The following is a 23,602-nucleotide window of genomic DNA, read 5'->3' as shown; positions in this document are numbered from 1 at the left end:
TAAGCATAATTGTTCAGTATTTCCAAAAGTTCTCTTGATCTAGACCTGCAAATAGGACCTAAAAGGTCCAGCTGTGTTACTTCTAGCATAGTACTTTGTATTTACAGTGGTCTAAACATATACAAAAATTAAAATAAAATGACATGTCTGTCCAGAAATCAAATTACTTAAGGACAGTTTAAAAAAAAAAATAAGTACACATTCAGAAAGAAGCTATGATGAGTAGTATGAATGAATATTCAAGGCTTTTCACATCAGACATGTATGATTCCTTCATATGGCTTAAAGTGCCAGTCCTCAACCAAAGGTTACTACCAGTATCCTGTCAGGAAGGTTAAGGAAAAAAATAAATAAATAAATAAATAAAATAAAATAATGAAGAGAACAGAAAGAAAGAAATGAGATAGATATGGAAGGGCAAGAAAAGATCAGGATCAGAGAGGAAGAAAAGGTTGGACAGAACAGCAAAGTCCTCTTAATGAAGGAGGAAGAAGTGACAGTACTTCTACCAAAGGTTGGATAAAGGGCACATTAAATGCATTTAAGCATTTTTATGCTAAACTAGAAAGCTCAAGTTGTTCATAACACAGACCAAACTGAGGCACAGAAGGGATATTAAACATGCCCTAAATATAGGAATCTAATCTTCTTAACACTCTTAAAGATATTCTGAAGGAAGCTTTAGTTCAGATCAGGAGTGTACTTCTGAGGGGGATTTAGTGGTGGTGCCTATTTTACTGCACTTCGCAGCATGAATTGATCTGGGAGCACACAAACTGGATTTCTTCATGGTGAAGGTATGCTGCAGCGTGAAGCATAGATACCTCTGAGTCTGATCCTGCAAGAGCTGAACCGGTTTAGACTACATCTTGGTTAAGGTCTGCCAAGGAAGTCAAGTTTTCAGCATACTGTGGCAGACTCAGACAGCCCTACAGAAGTAGTCTTCCTCTGTACCATCCAGAAGTCAGCGCTCCCTGTGTAGCTGCAGCTGTGGGTTTGCTATCGCACCAAAGATGAGGGCTAACTGACAAAATTCTCACCCTGAAGACATCTGGAGACTTTCCAATCAATATTAGTGACATCTCTTTTAAAAAAACAAAACAAAAAAACCTACCACCAAGTTTTAAAGCACATTTCAAGAGTGAATAATTGTGGACCAACTCTAGATTTTAGCGTTCTCTTTGAGCTTGGCATGTCCTGGCAGAGACAGTGGCATTTCCTTTGGAGTTGAAGCTCCATCGTTATGAATGCCACTTTCACTCCAAATATTGGCGGCCATCTACTCAGCCTTCATGCTAATGCAGAAATTGTTATTCAGCGAGAGTAGGATGGAACTGGCTAAAATAAGGGCCCGATTTACAGTTTGTTCTCCACCCAGCTTCACCCGCTGCCTGTGTGTGGCACATGGGGCTCCCATTAGCAGGTGTCAGTGGCCCAGAAGTACTTGCGTAGGTTTGTCTGGGCAGCAGGAGAGGCTGGGCCCTGAAAAGCAGGTGCTAATTGATTGGGGTTAGTGCAGCCGACAGGGCAGAAAGGCTCAGTGTTCTGCACTCCCATGTCCTGGCATGGCAAGCAGCAGCCTGCATTTATGCACTTCATTAAAAACACCGCGCTGTCCATCAGAAGAGTCCCCAGATCACAGTGTGGACTGAGGGGCATTGAGTGAGTGGCGGTGGGAAGTTTGCACAGCACCTGCCTGTGTTGTATCTGGCACATGCTACTGCTAGTAGGCCCCATCTTTCATGAGCAAATAAGCTTGCATAGATTTTTATATTTTTAAATTATATATATATAGCTTGAGTAGAAGAAGTGGGTGTTTGGTCTAATTCTGATTTCCCACTTCTGCCTACCCAAAAGTGTCTCCCATCTCCTGCAAGCAGTGCTCAGCTCTGCCACTGTGCCCAGACAAGGCCTGAGCTGGAGAGCAGCAGAGACAGAAGTTGCAGAGATTTCCACTTGAAAGCGCTTCTGCAGGGCAGAACGTAATTAAGAGAGTTCCATCCGCCAGAAGGGGGCAGGGCAGGCCGGGAAACAGCCAAGTAGCGCTGCGCCGGGACGCACAGCCGGAGGTGTCCTGGTGCAAGGGGCAGTGATGGGTGCAGGAGTTCGAGGGGCAGGTAGTGAGAGGCACACTCTCACTAGTGAGAGGATCGTCTCTTTCAGTCCCACGCCTTGTGTCAAATCTCTCTTCCTTCTCGTAAGGATATCAGTTTCACAAACAGTGGTCAAAATGCACAGAAGGGATTTTGGGTGCGCTGCGTGGTGAAGAGGGTTTGCAGTCACCCCTGGAAGTGTCCTGGGAGATATTCAAGGTCTGGCTGGTTTAGGCTCTGAGCAATCAGATCTACCTGTAGGTGTTCACTGCCGGAGGGCTGGACTAGGTGACCTTTAAAAGCCTCTTCCAACTCAAACAATTCTATGAAGTGGTGACATCCTCCACTTAGGGAGGTGAGAAGTTCTGTTCCTCCTCATTTTCAAATTTTCCTTGGCAGTATGACCTCTGCTTCTAAATACAACTAGTTCACTGCCATCCAGAGGATGACCCCAATTCCTCCCGGTCCCAGCTGGCTCTCAGTGCTGTTGGCTGGTTTTCACAGCTCCGTTGTGTGAGAGCTGGCCTGTCACAGTGGCTCCACCACATGCTGGTGTGGCACATCTGTGCTGATAACACCATGAGCTCAAGTCAGCAATCCCACTGGGATCAGATCAGCGCAGCTCCTATGACTCAATGTTCACCTGCATGAATAAAGCTCTTAATTTACCACAGAGAATTGAGTACCTATGAGGTTCTCAGATTCTCATGTAGTTAATAATTTGAATAAGTTTGAGCAACTCAGGAGAATGAGTTTCACTGAAAAACCATACCTTACAGATGTGTGTTCCATTTGCATTATATTTAGGTCTACTTAGACAGGAAAGTGCTCTGCTAGTCTACAAAACTAGATGGAGAGTAAGTGAACAAGGGAAAGAGAAAGATGGTTATCAAAGATGTCAGGGATTTGGGCATCTCAGTCAAATCTGTCTTTCAGCCTATACCAATCTGTCTTTCAGTATATACCTGTTCTGGCTGTCCTATTAACATATTTTAAAAAGTCACTGTGTGACACATATAATGGAGTAAAGCATCATGTATTCTCAATGCAGATCTCAAACATTAATTGATCCATTACTACTAGAGGTGCAAAACAGCTGATTAGAAGTAAAATTTCCAGCAAAGTGCACATGTGCTGTGGCGGATGGCAGTTGTACTCCTGCACATCCAGGGGTAATGCCAGGCTGTTTTTCCTGTTACTCTTCTGCTGCCTGCAACAGCAGGGTGACAATACAAAAATGACTTAGCAAGATGACTGTGTGCCCAGGGAGAGTCACCAGCTTATTTCATTAACTCTTAAAGAGATGCCTATAATGGAAATGCTTATAAAGATTTGATACTATTTGTTTTTTTTTTCTTGTATTGCAAGATGAACTTCATACCAATAATGTGAAGCTGTCCCTCGTGGCCTGGCCCATCTTTTTTGAATCTGAAAAGAAAAAAATCTCCAGAACAAGGAGGAAGTGAAGGCAGCTTTTGTCTAAACAGCACAAACTCACAGAAAAGGCCAATATGAAAACCAAGATTAATATCCCCATGCAACATACGCTGTATTTTCAAAAGTCAAGTGCTTGGGTCTCTTTGCTGCCATATGCACTAGAACGAGTATTTGTAATGTGTTGTAAAGCTAACAAGCTTGGTTAAGCTGAGGTGTGTGGTCTTTCAAAGTGTATTCCCAGGGTATAACCTCCCTCCTCAAGAAACTCATTTATCACTGTGATGGTTTCACCTCATTTGAAGCCAAGTTATTGTCACCCTTAAAATAATGTACCTTGACAGAAAAAATGAAATTCGTTTGAAAAGGTATACAGTCATCATGCTCTGGAGTCAAAATATAGACTATCACGTCAAAACATTAAGCAGATGAAAACTTTTTTTTATGTATATGTTAAAGGTGGTATTTGTAGCACAGCTTATTTTTTTTTTAAACTGGATGTATTTGGTCGTGTGCATACGGAATAATACACGGCCTGTGGTTGGCTGTCTTTACAGGGGAGGTGTACATGCTTCATAGCAGCCCTGGTATGGCAGCCAAGGCTTTTAAAACGTTCAGCCAGACTGAGAAACGCGCACATGTATTTAATAGGCAGTAACTGTTTAAATGATTGGTCACCCCCCAGTGCACAGCTATATTTCAGGTGTTCTGAGTGTGCTAAATCTTCTCCTGTCCTCTTTTGCAACTGATGTTTGCACTCTGGAGTCTCTTAAATCTTTCTCTTTGACCCTCCATTTTCAAAAGTCATTGAGGACCCAGGGCTGGACTAAATGAAGCTCCAAGTGGAAACTGTTCCAAGTTAAACCGCAGTCCCTCAGATATGTATTTTCAAATCACTTTGACACCCAGTGCTCACTCTGGAGGAGCCCCAGAGCACTTTGTGCCAAGTGCAGTCACAGCTGCCTCTGCCTGAGTCACAGCCTGCTCAGGCCTCTGCACTGCTTTTGGCCCTGGGATTTGGGGATATTATTTTGAATGATTTTAGGTTTGTTGGCTTTTTTTTTTTTTTTAGCTGACTGACTCTTTGTATTCTTCATCTTACAATTTCTGTTTTTGAAATAATTCATTACATCTTTATACAACTGGTTTCACCTTTACTAATTTTCAAAACATTCTTGAGGGTCATCTGTTATTTCTATGAATGTGCAATAGAATATTCTGTGTGGCTGTACCTGTCAGGGTAAGCAGGTGTCTCCTTAGCTGTGTATAACTTTTGTATTTCTCTTCACCAATCTTTGTGTATTCAGCTGTAAGAGAACTTCTAAATCTGCTTTTAGACTTTCATTTAAGCAGTCTGAATTTCACAATTCTGATTTCTTTTTTTCTTCTGATACCTAGTGGACTAGAAAAGAAGTGTAGAATTGCTGTGAAAGCAGCAGATGATCTCAATTATGGGAGATGAGCTACACCTAAACAAAAAGGAAAAGGCTCACACAAAAGGGGGAGGGGGGGAAGGAAGCAAACAAACTTTCACATAGGAGTGTTTCTTCTGCCTTCCCTACCAGTTTATTTCTGGCTTGCATGTCTTTCTCATTACCATATTCAATCTGTTTTACCAAGTTGTCAAGCACAGAGAAAAGCAACTTGTCATCATTTTTCATTTGGATACAGACGCAATCAAATGAAATAATTCTGCAAGAGCTCCGGAGCACTGGGTTTAGAGGGGCTTAGGGGCTTCCTCAAAAGCCAACTTGCCCTCCTTACATAAGGCTCAGAAGTCAAGGATGAATAAATATTATTTAAAACTTAAAGCTCATTAGTAAAGCTCTGATGCAAATCCTTTTTGTAAGAATATTCAATTTTGAAAGAAACCATTTGCAAGGATTTATTTTACTGGAATTTCATTCTGAGGCAAACAGTACTTCTGACAATTTTAAAGCATGCCTTGAGGATATTTTTGCAAATTAATATTTCAATTTTTATTCTGCAATAACTTTTCATTTACTTTTCTTAGTTTACCTCATAGTCATATAACATATGATCAAATTCCAACCCGCACAAACCATAAGAAAATTAAATGTTTCCATCTTGTCAATTGAAGAACCTTCAATCCAAAACAAGAAGACATTTGAGAAGCCTGGTTTCTGGAAAATGTTAAATATTCCAGATTTTGTGCCAGTTCAATACACAACTAAATGTCAAACCCCTTTGCAAAACAAATTTCTGTTTCATTGCAATAAAATCTAGTAACTGGAGATTACAAAAACATAAGGCATGGTCAGTAAAACAGCCAAATTGCTCCAAATGCTGAACTTAATACTGATAAAGGAATCAGTTGGCAAAACTGGGTCCTACGCGTATTCAAAAGTCCATCTTGCACTGCATATCTGCTTTTTTTTTTTTCCTTCATTAGTAAAGCTGCTTAACCAGCAGCTTCTTGGGCATGCAGTGAACTTCTGATACATTAAAGAGAAAGTATAACAGTTTCAAGGTAGTTAATTTACTGTCTGATCAATTCTGATATTTAGAGGTGGATTCAAAATGATTCTGAGCTGTCAATCTGTGCAAAATTTAATTATTAAACAATTTAGCAGTAGCTGTAATGAGAACTTTAGTAGGGCTCAGAACCTCACAGTGCTACAGAGGCTTTCACCAGATGTTCTGCTTTCCCAGCACCAGACAAATAAAAACCTTTTTTTCAAATACCTTTTCTCCTCCCCTTTATACATCTTACCTGGAGCTATTTTCCTTTGCTAATCCTATTACTTAAGAGTAAGGTATAACTTAAAGCACTAAGTATGCAAAAGGTGATTTCATGTGTTTTATTGCCTAACAAAAATAGTACCAGCAGGCATAGAAATATTTCACTATGGGGGTGTGAATAAAATGCAAAATAAACTCAAAATGGTATTAAGAAGGTAGAGGTTATTTGTGTAATAATCACTGTGACTGAATTTTAATGCTAAACTCACCCTGTTTTTCCTAAAAGATGATCCTATGAATGGGCACATAACAAAAACATCAGATGGGAAGGGCTGCTTCTATTCTGGGAAGATGTTTCAAACCTGAAATGAAAGGGAGGCATGGACAGAGATTAACCGTGCTATTAAATAAACAGAGAAAACAAGAGGAACGTTGACAAAAGCAGTAAAAAGTATATTCTGCAGTCATAACCTGCAGAACACTGATCAGGGAAAGGATTTGGTGATAACTGTTGACAGATACTTAAAAACAGCAACCTGATGTCTGGTAGTAGTTAGGAAGGCAAACAAAGCACAGGGAAGTGTAAATAAAGAAGAACAGAGCGTAGATCTCAACAGATCACTGTGTCCAGTTACAAAGGGTTGATGTGGCCACACCTGGAGCACCTCATGCTGCTTTGGGTGTTGTCTAACAGGATCTCAAGCATAGGTACAAGGGATGCAAACACAAACATGAGCTTAGGAGCAGGCCCTTACACCTGGGACCTTTATCCCTATATGGAACAACTAAGAGTAAAGAAAAGCTGCCTAGCAAATAGCATTTAAGGGAAAATACTAAATCAAATAGCTTTAAATTCAAGGGAACACAAGGCAATGCAATGGAAGTGGCATTGTGTAAAATGATAACATTATAGACTATATATTGACAATTACTGCAACTGCATTTCCACAGAGATACATCTATTACTGTGGCAGGAAGTGCAGCACAATTTATTGAGAGTGTTTTGACGTTACCACACAGCTCATGGGAACGGTTCAGAACCTCCATCTGTGCTTCCAAAGGCTCAGGAACTCTCCCTTGCCCACCTTTGCAAGTTGGAAATTAAATATTCCTAAGGTTATGTGTACAATATTGAAGTTGAACAGGCAGTATTTCAGGAGGGAAATCTGCTTTCATTCTTTGCTTGACAGCCTTGTCTACATTAACATAATAATTTTGATCAGGAGAATAGTTTTGGAAGAAGTCCTCTGATGGCTCCTTCTTACCACGTGGGTCATTTTTGGAACAATGTCAGAATGCACAAACTGAATTATTTTCAGATGAAATTAAACCTTGAAACCAAAATTAAACTTCCAAATGCTTGCATCTGGAATCATAATCTCTACTGAAGCTGAAATAAAACCCATGTAACGAGGACAGAATGAATATCAGATCCTATGCGCCAACTGCTTTGACCTCTTATTTGTTCCTACTGGGCTACAGTAGTTGCTAATACAAGCATAGCCTTTATCTATTTCTTAAAAATAGCTCCTCACTGCAGTTCCTGAGCACGTTTTGGTGTCTTGGCCAGCAGTACTTATCTCCTGCAGTGGCAGTAACAATAAAGCAGGCATCAAGACTAAGCTATGAGTGGCATATCTATCCCACTGAAAGAGGGCAGTATGGAAGAATGGTTGTTATCTTCATTACCTTCTGACTTTTGAAGAAAATTAAAAAGCACCAATTGTGAATTGAAGGCATTACAGGACAGAGGAAACTGATAATCTACAAAGCTTCTTTCTCTTCCAAAATATTAGTACTGTGTAAATACAAATCGTGCACATTGTTTGGCTGTTTGCCATTTCCACTTGGGTGTGAAAAGCAGCCTTCATGGTTGAAAAGCTGTTTTTCTGAACTGCAAATGACCGTGGCCATGTGAGAGACATCTATTTAAGACCTGGCCCAAGTAGAACCAGACATAAAAGAAGAAATAGTTGATGGGCATTTGAGTCAGCTCTGAAGCTTCTTCCATTTTTTAATAGTTCCTCATAGACTTGCTGAGGGACCATCTAAGACAAGTTCAAGCCTTTATCTGGCAGCTACTGTCTGCCTACAAAATACACTTGCACAAAGATACATCTTATTAATAATGACACTCTATCAAAACTTCCTGTGCTTGAAATGGTTTAGTGTTGGTAGATTTTTACAGAAGTCTCATCCATTAATCAGAACAGCAGAATGCCCCAGAGTGGTCTGTATTCCTCTAAAGAAGCCATAAGTGCAGGTTATTCAAGAACTCATTTGCTAGTTGGAAATGCTCTGAAGTGCAGAGCAGGAGTAGCGTCGGTGGAGAGCACATTAGGAGCTGATGGTGCAGCTGTGTGGATATATTTCCCTTGACTTGTGTGGTATGGGGCTTAGAAAGTATAAAGGGTAGGAAGTGAGGTGGAACTGGAATTCAGAATGATCAGGGTCTCTCTGCACTGAGAGCACAGCGAAGAAACAGCTGAGTACATAAAACCTCATAAAGAAAACCAAAACAATGATATTCCCTATTGTGACTGTTTAGTCTTTCTGTAGAGACTCATGAGGTCTGGGCTATTATCTATTTTTAATATCACTTGACCTGAAAATTTATGCTACCATCTGGAGAATGTGAAGATTTCTGTGCTAGAGACTTAATGCTGTCAGGGGGGACTGCAAGGGAGGTTCGTTACAAAAATGTTTAAACATTATTCAGCAAATGCCACTCACTTCTTTAAATTTTTTTCTGTAAAGAACTTAAACAAAAATATATATCTTAAATTGAGAAATGTGAAAATATAAGTTGAGATGTGAATTCCTGTATGTTATCTCAGATAATATTTGCACTACATTTCTTTCTATTTCAAGACTTTCATTAGCTCAGGAAATTAAGGAGAACTCTCAGAGTTTGCTGAGAATTTGTCTTTTACTTAATGAATCAGAAGTACTAAAAGCAACAGGAAACACAAAAGGCTGTTTAAAAACTTTGGAATATTCTTTTTTTTATTGTGTCTATAACGTATTGTTTCTGCAGTCGCCTCAAAATAGAGAGATGGGTTGTTGAATTTCAAAATTTAAATGCCAAAATAAATATGCTCCGGATTTGTTGTTTTCATCTTGAAGCACTAAATGTTCACACTTCAAAATTCTGAAAATCTGATGGCTAGAAACTGTATTAATTACAACTGCAGCAATGTTAGCCAAACAACTGATATCATTTGACTTGCCGTAAAGTCAGAAATAAAAGCAGATATTTAAGATTACAAAGCAGAGCTCTACAGCAGAGCAGACTCAGTTTGGGAAGACACTGGACCTTGATTGATGTAAGGGCCATTACTGGTCCTGGCACCACTTGCAGTGGTCACTGCAGCATCTCTGTTTCAGCTGACATAGTAGCTCAGCATCCAGGGAACAGTTTTTAGCTGAGTGACATGAGTAGTCCCTTCTAACCTTGCTGGATGCAATATCCCTCCAGTGCTCACTCAGATTTCTCTGGGTCCTACATATGTTTACCTGATATTTTCAGCTAAATTAGGAAGCAGATCTCATTTCAGTGCATCTGAAATAATGTGAGGGCTGTGCTGCAGCCCTCAATATGGTGCTTGTATAATATATGCTTGTTTATATTTTGTGCCATGTGCCCTAATGTGTTAAGCTGTTTAGGACATGTAGCCTCAAAACCTGTACAGGATGTAGAAAACAAATCTTGATTCAATCTTGTCCATATTCCTGACTGGGATGATTAGATAATAAGAAAAAAAGTCTTTGTCTTTTATATTGAGGGTGGTGAGGTACTGGAACAGGTTGCCCAGTGATGTGGTTGATGCCCTGACCCTGGAGGCGAGGCTGGATAAGGCCCTGGGTGACCTGATCTAGCTGTGGTGTCCCTGTTCATTGCAGAGGAGTTAGACTCGGTGGACTTCAGAGGTCCCTTGCAACTCTAAGGATTCTATGAAAAATTTTTTGTTTGTTTATTATTAATGAGAGACTGAGCTGAGCACATAGCAATGGAAAGTTGTAAAATCTAAAAAATGTGCATTTTAATAACACATGAAACTGAAGAAAGAGATGTAGGCAAGCCAACCTGAGGAATCACACTTAAACCAGAGTTAACTCACCCTTTTTGGTGGGAGTTAAAAATGCTGCAAGGGTATCATTGCAAGGAGTCAGAGAAGCACATCTAGTACATCTGATTTTCTACAGCCAGGCTCTTTAAATCCTCCTACCCACATACACACCAGTGAAAATCAGCTTGATTTTTAGAGGTTGTGGTAGCACCCTGCAAAGCTTACTAAAGTCATGGGAAGAAGTTTGTTTCAGTACTTCTGAAGGTCAGGGAATATATTTAGAGGTCCAGCATTTGGAGATAATCACTGGGAGCCTGAGTCACTTTGAAGGCTTCAATACCAAACCTTAAACAATTCATTAAATTATCCTGTTTAATTATCCTGCAAACCCTTAAAAAACTGGTTCAAGATATCAACAAATTATGCAAAGGGATTATCAATCTCTGTATCAACTTTAATTCATTCACAAATTGATCAGAGGCTATGCTGTTATTAATGGAGCCCCACGGGGTAATAGAGAGGCATTTTGAAACTCAAAGGGATCTCCTCCTTGGATCTCTTTCTCAGATTCCTTCCAACTGTGGCTGCTTCCTGCCCTGTCTACTCCTGTTAACCTTCAGCCCCTCTTTCTTCACAGCAGCTGGTAGGGCTTAGGCATATTTTCTTCTGTTTGTCATGCCCCTTTCACCCTGTCTTCATTGCAGCTCCAGCTCATATACCCAGATTAAAGGGTGAGAGAGTAGTGGTAAAATGCAGTGATTGAACAAGAGGCTGTACGTAACTAAGTTGTCTGCTGACACAGTCTGACCATTCAAGTTAAACAGCTGATCCTCCTTAGCTAAATAAATTTGCTAGCTGGAAGAATAAGATCTTAGTTGTTTGCAGACATGCAGCACTCAGGAGTTCTGGTCAGTATTGAAACAATACTAATGCTTGAATAGCAATAAATTTTTTAATCTTTTCTTAAATTTGGGAGGAAAAAGTATTTTGCTGAGAACATTCATCCATTTGCAAGCCTGAAAAACACTGCATCTGTCACCTTCCTGTTTGTCTTAAGGTCAGTGCTTTGTGCAATGTAAATTAGAATGCTGTGATTTTGATCACACGTCTGACTCACAACCTGTTGAGGTTCTGGAAACTTGTAGCTAGATATCCCCAGAGAGTTCAGTGAGCAAAAGCTGTGAATGTTCTTTACAGAGCAGGAAGGTTTTTACACCAGATTTTAACTATTCTCTCTATATTCTATGTTTGCTATTGCAAAGTAATGAGACAGTTCAGTGTTGTCTTGTTATTGTAGATGGTAGTGGAGTGAAGATGGCTTGAAGCAGAGCCCAAAGCATACCACTGTACATCAAGCATGTATTCTTATTTATTTAATCTTTTACTTATTTATTTAATCTCACTACGCTCTGACAAAACCTTGCAGCAGAAGAGTTACCAGCAAAGTGCAGGTAGATTCAGGCCCTGCTGTTGCCTGTTCCAAGGTCAAGTGTATGTCAGAGACATTACTTTTTATTTCAGTTCATGAAAAGCAAGAAGAAAATAATGCCTTCATCATCTGCGGACTGCACATCACGGTCCTCTCTGAATATCAAGATTCATTCCCAGGAGTTCTTATTGGGAGTTATTACTGTGATTAATGTGCTCCAATGTCAGCCATTTGTTTACATGAGTATCACCGTTGCGTTTTCACTGACGGCTCGCTCCTTACATAGATGTTCATTGTTCTGACTCCAGGCTTTGTTCCCTGCTTTCACACATTGAGAAAGTTTTCCACAAACTGAGTGTTTATGTGTTGAGTGCAGTACTCCATGGACTTTAGGGTCTAATGGAGTGTGAGAGGGGGCCTGCGGTTTTTCATCTTGTTTTCAGCTGTACAAACATCATGTACTTTTCCCTTCCTTTTAGAGGCCAGTCTGCGGCCTACTAAAACACAAGCACGCAGGAACGCTGTGGCTGAGACTTTACAAGTCAAACTGGGAGGACCTGATGCCATTCACCTTAACACCAAACATATTGACAGTGTTTATTTTCTCTGCCCCAGCCTCAGCTCTCAAATAAACATCTCAGTGGCTGATTTTCAGTGCTCCTCTGAAGAAAAGCCTAAAAGAGTATCTATCTCATTGTCAATAACAAGTATAACCTGCTCTCAGAATAAAAGTGCTGGGAGGAAAAGACGTGTATAAACAAAGGAAAAGATGAATTTCTCTCTTATAAGCCTTCTTAAAAACTGTATTTCAAGATCCCTTTTGATACAAGCGGGGTCCTTGTTTTGCTTTTACACTTTACACTTTGTGAAGTCCCAAAGGGATCTGAACTAGGTTGGTTGGTGCTTTGTATATTTTTTAGCGTGCGCACCTTGCCTCTGGGGAAAGCCATTCATTAAATTGCTATTCTGGGTTGATGACATACAGATTTACTTTTCTCTTCATCAAGAAAATCCTGGAGCTGTCTAGGAAAAAAAAAAAAAAATCTCTCTAATGCAACTTGTCTTAGACGAGTTTGAGCCTTTAAATAAGTGGGAGAAAACGACTACCGGAAGTAAGTTTGGATACAGTAATACAAAATTCTAGCTAGGAAAAGAAAAATTCAATCACAGATTTGTACTCCTGGCACTAACACAGTCTCTAACAAGATTTGGTAAATGGCAAACATTTAAGGGTCTACATCTTCCAAAATACATAACAGGCAGTATAAGACCTTTTTGAATGGGAACTTTTATAAAGGTGTTCAGAGATACCTTAGTATCTCTGTTCTGTCTAGTAGAATGCAAAAGGAGTTCACACTGTTAATTGCTAAACAATGAGCATTGTTTGTAATGAATTCTGATTTTGATACTTGTCACTTTAGCAGTATCTTTCTGTGTTCATATACATACAGTGAATAGCTAATGTGAATTATGTACACAGACCTTTTAACTGATTATGCATAAATGCTTAATTACATGTATAGATTGCAAATGACAAAGTGGAAAATAATGTCTGAAGTTTGTTGTTAAACCATAGTTTCTATACTCAGGATTGTCTTTTACATCTTTTCTTGGGACTGTTGATTCAGAAGCAGGTCAGAGCACTGAGTGAACTCACCACTATCTTTTGTAGTTTCGTATTTTCCCATATCTCACTGGGCATTCTACGGTTCTGTAAGCACTTTTGAGGCCAATTAATTCTAAAAGAATCATTATTATTTTTCTATGTTTTTATTAGCTGAGAAAAATATCTTTCTTAGAAACAAGGTCCCACAGCACTAAACATCATACTGAGATAAAATTTCTTATACTTCCAGGGCTGGGGATTTGGGAAACAACCAGACATAGAAAGATTTCAAAGCAATATGCCACCCTGTAAAATCAGAATTAGAGTCACTCTGAGATTCTGATTCTACAGCTCTGAAATTTTAACAATATCTGCATCTAAGAAAAATAAAGACAGAAACTCTTGAAAACTTGGATCGAATCATTTTCCCGGGTGATATATGATGCATTTCGCATACATATTGATGGAGTACTGAACAGCTCTCTTAAAAATGTTTTAACCCTTGCTTGTAGAACTCTGTATAAAAGATTCTTGGCTTTGTTAGTTAAGAATAACATATTTTTAGGAATTAATTTATGGCAGTTGCTTCTCAAATACCTCTAGAAGTCTACCTTTGCTATACCAAGGCCACAAACTGAGAACAAACAGATAATAAGAGAAAAGTAAATGAAAATATCCCTGGAAGTGTTCAAGGCCAGATTGGATGGCCTTTGGGCAACCTGATCTAGTAGAATGTGCCCGTGCCCTTGGCAGGGGAGTTGGAACCAGATGCTTTTTAATGGTCCATTCCAACCCAAACCATTCCATGATTCTATGAAAATATTTAATACAAGTTAACCTGGCATGTTCAAAGCTAAGCTCAAAAGTATTGGAATAAATTATAGAAGTGTGAGATGCTGTTTGTTTGGCATATCTGATCTGGCAATTTTATGAGAGATACAAAACTGAGCTAGTGAGGTTAAAGCAGAAGAAACAGACATAAATTCTTTTAAATCTGGTCACAAGAGACCATTTTTCTTCAGGCCTTTATTAAAGAAAGTGTACATAAATGCATGAACATGAATGTTAGAACTAATTCTCACCTCTATTTCTTTTTTCATAATTTCTACCTTTGTTTTTAATGGCTTTCTCTTTCTTTTTTAATTTTTAAGAATAGTAAAGCCAGTAATAGTTGCATTCAGACCAAAATATTTCAAACTCACTGAGTATTGGCATGTTGGTAATTAAGGTCTCAGCTCTCCTGTTGTGACTTTTATTAAAGTCAATTTATATCTGTCAGATTCTGGCATTCTATCAGAATTCCCACCAGGGATGCCTGAAGCAGCTTTCTCCCATCATCATTAATTGCGCGTCATTAATTTGATAATGTATCATGGGCATTTGATACCCCTAGAGTCCTGTGCTTTCATTTCAGGGCTTCTGTAATTGGCAAAAACTATTTAAAAGCAAACACATTCATCTAGACCCCAGGTGCACACATACATGCCCATGGAGCTGTAGCCTTGTTTGAGGATTTTCTGATTCCAGGTGTACATTTTCACTGTGACTAAAGTCAGGTACTTCTTGAGGATTACTGCTAACTTTGGCTAGAATTTCATTTCCCACTTGAATGTTTTGGAGAACTTGAGCTATGATTTCCAAAATGGTTGATAATTTGAAATGGTATAATTGTTATAATAATGCATTTCAATACAGTATTGGGAAACTCAGCTTTTCCCATCCAAGCAGAACAGCATTTTCCAAAATCTCATCTTGTTCCTGCTACCCAGTTGATCCAAGGTGTAGTGTCTGTAACACCTGACACTGAGAGCAGCACTGAAAAACTATTGTAAAACTCTACTATTTCAACCTGATTCTTCACATTCAAAGCTGATTGACAATGCCTGCATGCAGCAAAAACAGTCTGAAAACATATTAGCAGCACAACAAGGGCTCCTTAATTTCAAAAGGCACTTACATACTTTTGCCTCCTTCGAGTTATCCCTGCAGTGTGGGAAACTATGATTTCATAGCTGGGCACAAACTGGACCAGCTCTCATGAAGATAAGTTAGAGGAGACATCTTAACATCTTCTTTCCATGCTGCAAGAATGACCCATGGTGCAATATAAGATTAGTGTATAATGAAAATATCCTGTCCAAAAAGGAAGATAACATGGGAAATTACTGCTTACCATGGCCAAGAAGGAGGCAGAAAGATACAGATTTCTCATGACCTTTAAGTTCTTACATACAGTGTCTTTTGGATATTTTTGCTACATCCTCATTGCCCTATCTAGGAGGTGAAGCAAGGAGAGAGGAGAACATATTTCCCATCACTTCTTACTCTAGTGCTTGCAAGGCAATTTTTCAAGCTGAGGTTTAGCCTTAGCCCAAAAGTATGAAAAACTGGCCCTGGGCCAATCTGTACAGGGCCACTGTACTCATTACAGGCAGAAATCAAACTATCAGACTTTATATACACTTCTTATTTCCAGGAAGTAAATAATAATTCCCATCAACAAATTAAAAGTGTTCCTGATGTAAAAACTCCCTGAAGAACCACATCCGTCTGTGCTGTAAATTTTCTCAGTTCTAATAAAATCAGTGGCAAGTACCCGAAGTACCTGACAAAGTGTTTGGATCTTTATTTTATTTTATTTTTTTAATAAAGGAAAGTGTGGCACTAACAGGGATACTCACTTTAAAGTTAATTAGGGATTTTGAGTGTCCTTTTTATTCTTGAAAAGTTCCACTCACCAACAACTTCCCACTGTTTTCCCAAAGGCCACTCAGAAAACAACTTTACTGGTTTTCTTCCCACTAGTTCTACAGTTTCTCACTGTGGACATAATTAATTTTCAATTCCTCTGATGCCAATAGGAATTGGTCTTTAGCTGAAAGATTTTTGAACCTGGCTGCAAATGAAGGAGTTGATCCTACCCAAGGTGATACAAATTCTCTTGTAGAAGTTCTTCTTTGCTTTCAAATCCCGCTGTAAGACATAAGTCTGCAGTGATAGACATCAACTTTTTTTTTCCAAAAAAATGACTCAAGTTGTAATGTGTGAGTAGGGGCAGGTGAGGAGGCCTGAAAATTTGAGTCATTCTGTTCCCCAGGGACTTCTATAGCAGGATCCAGACTTCCTCCACGTAAGCACTTGTAACAGGACACCTCAGAGAAATTCAGCTGCTATTGCTATTGTTACTTAAGAAAAGGAGGAAAAAAAGTAACAAAAAAAACCCATCAGTATGAGATTTGACATTCAGGAATTCAAATAGTAGCAAATTATTTTTAATTGATATAAAATCATGGAATCATGTCGTCATAAAATGATTTGTGTTGGAAGGGAGCTCAAGGTAACCTAGTTCCAAACACCCTGCATACCTCCCCAGGTTGCCCAGGGCCCCATTCAACCTGGCCATGAACACAATTTATATAGAGTTCCCACAACTTCTCTGAACAACCCATTCCCATGCCTGACCACCCTGATTGTGAAAAATTTCTTATTTATATCCAATGTAGATCTATCTTCTTTCACTTTAAAACCATTAGCTGTTGTCCCATGCCATAGTTGGGAATGGTTTCATTGGAGATTGAACAAACATACCACATTCGTTTCATGGCTTTTTTCCCTGTTCTTGCAGAGAGAAGATGCATTTGTTTAATAAAGGACAAGGCTACAACACGCTGTAGTTACTTGAAAGGAAGAACTGGTTGGTAATGTATACTGGAGCTGTAAAAATAGCTGTTGACCACATGCACTAGCTACTCTTTCACTGAAGTGTTCAATATTCTTTTGAAGATCAGTAATAAGACTTCCTAATGGAAATGTTGATAGATTCCTTAACTGCACAGTTTCTGGTCAATCGTCTTTTCCTTGTATTGGTCTTAAATATAATGGATTACAATTCTTACACATTGAAAAGCTGATTCTTGTTCTCAGTTAGTGCGTTTGTTTTGGCCAGCACATGAGCCTTTACAAGTACTGAAAAATCACACTGTGACTATTAGTTTCACTGGGACAATAGCACTCCACATTTCAGAGTATGCAGATCTGGCATTGTTCTGACATACTGGGCTGAGAGTGGTGGATATTGTTTAAATTTTGAGAGGACACTAAATTAATTTCTGCTTTGTTAGACCCCCTAAGCTGAGTGTTGTTTTTAAAAGAAGTAGTCTGGGACACTATTATGAACAATGTATTATACTGCAGAGCAATTACACTATACATGTATTCTATTTTATATTTCATGTGAGACTACTGGAAATAGCAGGAAGTGAACTACATGAAGTAACAACAAGAACTGAGGTTTTAACAGCCTTATCCCATGTTCAGACCTGCCTGAAAAACATACTTTCTCCAAGAAAGAGCCTCAGAGATTTAATTAGAATTTCAAATAATTAAATTCTCTCTATATATCTCTGGTTCCTACAGTCCTAAAAGTCTACATTTTAAATGTAAGCTATGTAAGTTTTATTCTTTTATCCTTGTGCCTGTATGCAGAATCAAGCGTATCACTAGTGCTAAAATAAATATTCATAATAATCAGACAGTGATGAAAATACTGACTGTTCTGTGGGATAGACAGACTTACCTTCATCTCTTATACAGGAGCTGCTCTATTGCTTTTCAGCAGCTCCTGGCATAAAAGGAAGCATAAAAAACTTGCTTCATACTTCTAGATTGTAATTGTTTTCACTCTTTTGTGATTTTCAAAGAGTTCTAAAGTTAAGAGGAAATCACAACTGTTTTTTTAAAGCTTTTTATTGTGGTGCTTCACCTACCCCTTTTAAACAGTATGCTCTTATTTCTCGTCATCTGGATATAATAGTTTCATTGTGCATCCATCATTTCAATCTTGGGCATTATTCTCAAGCAAGTAGATTTCAAGAGAATACTTCATGTCAGTGATTATTATACAAGAGATGATAACTACCTCGACTTTTAGCTTGCCTGATGCTTTCCATTAAATCAGATACTTGCCAATGTTTTTCAAGAGGTCTCATCACCTCTTCTTCTTGATATTTGTCAAAGAGAAGCATATGAGGTTAAACATCTTCTCTTTGCTAGACAAAATTTAGCTTAATTCTGACTTCACTAGAAGACACGTCAGGAAAAGAAAAGAGAGAGAGAAAAATAATCATAACTCTCACATTCTCAAACTATAGATATTCTCTACAGAACATTTCCACTCTAAGAATAATGTCCATCTGTTTCAAACTGATGTAATAATATGCTCTGTAGTATAAACGAGAGAAATCCGTGTTGTAGCTTAAGGTAATTATAGTTGCATCTCTGTTTTCTTCTATTTAAATAAAAAATAAAGGAGAAATTCAAAACAAAACAAAAATAAAAAACCACCACTTGCATATATCCTCTAAGCAGAAACCTACATTGAAAGAGTAATATTTCTGTTTGAAAATTTAAGCACTTGACAGTCAGTAAGCACCAGCTTACAGTTCCCCTGTGGTCTGTGGTATATCAATACGTGATCGCAGACTGCTTCTCCATGGCAGATCTCCACATTCAATAGAAGGGACTGGCACACAGCAGAGCAGAGTCACAGCATCTTGCTTGTTGAAGAGCTTGGTCTTAGAAACAAAACAGCATTCATACCTGGGATGTCTCATCACTTTGTTATGTGGATAAAATACACAATCTAAAAACCAAAAGCAAAGGTTGTTCAAGAGCACATGGCTGGTGGCTTGTGGCAGAGCACAAAATTGGAAAAGACATTGCACACATGAAAGTTAGATGGCAAAGTCCGGGTGATACCTGTCTGACAGACCTCCTGCAGAAGAAGAATGGGAATGATGTTGCAGATGAGCATACTGGAAGTAAGGTCAACAGAGATGAATAAAAATAAGTTTGCATGTGTGTTGCAGATGTTAGTGGAGCCCTGGGTTCCTGGTTTGTTTGCTTTTAAAATAGCTATGAGTTTTGTAGTCCCTGATTTTTCAGCCCTCTTATCTGTGACTTTGCAGAATGAGTAAGGTGGTGGTAGTGAAGATATGCATAATGGTGTGAAATTCTGCCACTGCACTACAGATTAGCTAAAAAAGTCCAAGTATGAGGATGAAACAGTTTTAAGATGGACAGAGATTTCTTGTTTCCTGTATCACCTTAAGAAAACACTGAGCAGCCTTAGCCCTTAGCAGCTGAATATCAGGAGAAAAAAAATCTGCGAGCATGGAGTTATGTAGAAATATTTGCTGTAAATTTGAACATTTTAAGAGACCATTTACTTCCATGTGTTGAAAGGAAATTAAAAGAGAACATTAAGAACTGAGTTTCTCAGAAAAAAAAATATGCTTTTGGTTAAGAGTATGAATATAGCCATTTCAGGACACACAACATTTCTAAACATGACAACAGCAGAAAAATGAACAGAGTATAAGAAATATGATTATAAATATAGAGTGTTGCTTCCCATCTGTGAACCCTAAAATTTGGTTTATTGGTTGTTAATCTGTGTCCAGACTTCTATCTTTAACAAAATGAAGTAAAGAAAATTGTTGCTGACCAAAACAAAGTGAAAAGACAGCCTAGAATATTTTCTCCAATGGTTTTATTTACACTCATTCAAAAGTTTAGAATTCTGGTATATCCTGTTTTTTTACCTAGAAATATTATTCCATGAGTTTATATCACTATCTATAAGAAACTGCTCTTAATGCCAAACTGAAATTTATTATTCACTTCTTTTTCATAATAAGATCATGTAGAACTATATTTGGTGACATGTAGTCTCCACTTTTCCTTAAACATGAGTTGTCTCAGAATAACAAAGCAGTGACATTCTGAGGAATAATTTTGCAGCACAAATCCATGTTTATATATTTTCCACTGACCTCCAGGCAGGCAGGTGGCAATACTTTTATGCCATCTTATCTCTCGTAAGTATCTGCCATTGACAGTTTCTTAGTTTAATAAGACAGACATAGTGAAGAAGCCTGGAAGAGCTGCCTTTCAAAGTAGTACAGCCTGTTCAGATGTTCTGCTTTTGCAGATAGACTCACTACATATCCTACACCCGAAGTGCACATTCCCATGAGCTGCATATCACTCTCTGTGTTAAACTACTTTTTAACTATTAAATTTACCCTATACATCCATAAAACAAAGCCTGCATGTTTATCCTACTAGAATTCCTTAGTAATGCCTGGCCCCTAAAGTCTAAACTCCAGAAGCCTTCAACATGAGCCTCCTTGAAACAAACTCATTTGTCTATCAACGTCCTTTTAGGTGCAATGCATCAGCACCTCTTACTGTGCACATAAAGTCATACTGGTACATGCATGGCTACTTCAGCACTTAACAGCTTCTGAGCACATACAATTCAGTTTTAGATCAGAGCATAGTCACTGTGAATGCAAATACACTGGGCTATTAAATCCCAGCATACAATCACTCACAGATTTTCTACACTTCTATCTTTGCAAGAAATAAGAGCATTTATATCCAAATCTAATATTTTATCAAAGTTGATATCTGAAATAGCTACTAGCTATGTCAAAAGAAAGGGCAGAACTTTCCAAAATAATGAAGTAATTATAATGAACTACACTCCTGCCACAGTAATGATTTTACTTAAAAATACATCCCATTTCTACCTTGTTCAAAGTGCTACTGGCAGGCAAAGACAGGGCCCACATTAACTCTACATCTACGGCTGTTTTGTGACCTGTGCTCAGTGCTGCTGGCTTTGTTATCACTACATTCTCAGTGCTGCTTCTCTGCAGAACAGTCACTCTTTGCACTGATCTTATCTGAGATCAGAAATTGGACTTCTTGAATTGTCATCTTCAGTCATAGGATTCATCCTGTCTGCTACATCCCTATGGCTGATTGCACTGTGACCAGTAAAAGATAACATAAATTCCTTATTTTGGAGTCTCTGGTGAGAAAAAAAAAATATATATATTTAAAAGCAGATATGCAAACATTTCTTTCCTGAAGATAATGTTGAAGCTGAGGCCACTGCTTCCTCAGCTTGTCAGTGCTTTCTTTCTGCTCCATGTGTGCATTTCTGGGGCAGTTCTTTCCGCAATTTGACTGAGGAAAGCTGACTGATACTTTGCTGACCCATTAGTTTTCATGAATCCCTTGGACATGATGAGGTTATTTGTAAGCTAAGCTCACCTCAGCATGGAGTTTTCAGGTGGTAATATCATGCTGGGATGACAATACAGACAAACACATCCAGTTCAGCAAAATATGAGCATATTGCCTTCAACTAAATTTCAGCATATTCTTGAAAAGTCTATGTTTCTTTAAAAAATAATAATAAATAAAAAGTTGTTTAATATAGCCAATTTCTTTAAGCTAGGATAATTCAAATCTTGAAATTATTTTGTTTGAAATTTTTTAAACCCTAAAATAAAATTAAGTAATAAGCAAGAAAAATTTGTCTCCTCTTGCTTGCTAGCTTGGATCAAGTAGTTAAGTATCACTCACTCCAGAAGAAGGTTCCTCAATTGAATCCAAAAAGAATCTACTAAATTGAGTCATGACTGAGATTTCATAACAGAATGAAAAGAGAAATCTTAACAAAAATAAGAAGAGCAACAGAATTTGAGAATAATTCAAAGCAAAATTTCTCAAGACAAGTTTTGGGGTTATAGTTAGGTTGCCCAGCTGACAAAGAGAACTGAAGCACTGCAGCAATTCCTGTTCATTTTGATTTATAATGCAAATTGCATAAATTATGCTTTGCTAGATATCAAACATCATGTCACACAGACAGCCTTTAGCTGAGGAAAACTGGCATCCGCTTGTCCAGTTCCACAAGTAGGAGAAAGTATAAATAAAGCATAAATGATTAATTTAACTTTCCCTCCCTGCCTCCCGTTAACAGCTCAAGGACCCACAGCACACTGTGCTCCTGTGATGTACCAGTGCGGTAGAGCCTTCAAGACTGTGGCTAACCCCTTTCCAAGTACAAACACCTGTAAAAACAAAATTAGGCCTGCCAATATGTCTAAGAAGAAATGCTTTCCAGTAGGTTATAGATATAATATTCACCCCATTCAGGGGAATCCAAACAAAACACAAATGTCTTATTGGGGCAAGAGGATATTAAGAATAATAGACAGATTATATGATAGTTTATTGAAGGCAAAGGAAGAGACATTAGTCATAGTTTTGTTATAAAATGAGACTTAATCAAAGAGGAAAGGGTTAGAGGTCATGTGTTCTATTTGTGCTATTATTATTTTTAAATCATTGAGACTTCCATGAGTGGCAAAAGAAATGATCCTGAACAGTGCAAAACAAGCCAGACCTCACTGGAGCACTTCAAGATGAGCCAGGAGAATCCACTGCACGAGCCCTGCTGGCTGTATGCTAATCTCTTTTTATGCCTTTTTAACAAGAGATGGTTGGGATCTAGGATCACCTGTGTCAGAGAAGTTTGTCTCAACAAATCACTAAGCTGGCTGGAAATCATAAAAGAACACTACTTACCACAGAAGCAACATTGTTTTTACACAATATTCTTTTCTTTCTATTATCCATTTTTCAATCAAATACAAGAACTCTGGTACATTTGTACAATTTTGCTTCTAAGTTCTTTTGCAAGTTAACTTTCAAGTATCTACTTTGGTAGTTACTGTCGAGAGACCAGGGAGAGAAGCTCAAGCCATTCTGTAACACTGAACATATGCGATTTACTGTAATAACATATGGACAATAAAGTTTTTTAAAAAGAGCAACCTTAAATTGCATGTGAATATTTTGCCTGCAAAACTACTGGATTGTGCACTAAGGCCTTAGAGGTGCAGTTCATGATAAAATTTTTAATGCTTGAAAAGTTGCAACATGTTTTTTCATAAGAACACAATTCCTACAATTTAACTATTAGAATTACAATTTAACTATGAGCCAATAAATTAACTTATACAAGAAAATCAACATTTTAGAGCATTCACATGGATTTATATATACTACTATTGAAAACTGACTACATTTGTTGAATGGCATTAACTCTTAGGTAAGAGGGGAAGAAAACGGAAAAGAAAAAGAAAAACATTTGTTTCTTTTGGCACTATTGGTGGAATGATTTAAAAATAAGAGTGGCACAAAGATCTTAAAATACTTGGTGAACATGATCTTTCACATTAAAACTAATTTTAATAGGAGATGACTTGGTGTATTTCTAACAAAAAATACACAGTGAAAAAGAATTTACCTTCAGTCCTTGCTGATGTACCTTTTCCCCATTTATATTTAAAAAACAACTGCAGAACTGCAATTTTACGTCGTAGTTTGGTTCCACAATTTCCAC

General features: G+C 38.2%; 1 long non-coding RNA gene across 2 annotated transcripts in view; it reads right to left on the bottom strand.

Moving 5' to 3' along the window:
• Positions 1 to 6,530: 6,530 nt before the first annotated feature.
• The window catches only part of LOC149918282 (uncharacterized), a 30,888-nt gene continuing 13,816 nt past the window's right edge, over positions 6,531 to 23,602 (bottom strand). The window contains exon 4 of one of the 2 annotated variants that reach the window (XR_016466514.1): positions 6,531 to 6,592. This is a non-coding gene — a long non-coding RNA (uncharacterized LOC149918282). Of the gene's footprint in view, positions 6,593 to 16,427; positions 16,512 to 23,602 lie in introns of those variants that run through there. The other variant, XR_016466515.1, reaches the window with a different exon arrangement.

Source organism: Phasianus colchicus, chromosome 4 (genome assembly GCF_987193195.1).
Source record: "Phasianus colchicus chromosome 4, bPhaCol1.hap1.1, whole genome shotgun sequence".
Taxonomy (NCBI): Eukaryota; Metazoa; Chordata; class Aves; order Galliformes; family Phasianidae; genus Phasianus; species Phasianus colchicus.
Note: the sequence above shows the minus strand (reverse complement) of the source record. Positions and strands in the feature narration are given on the sequence as shown.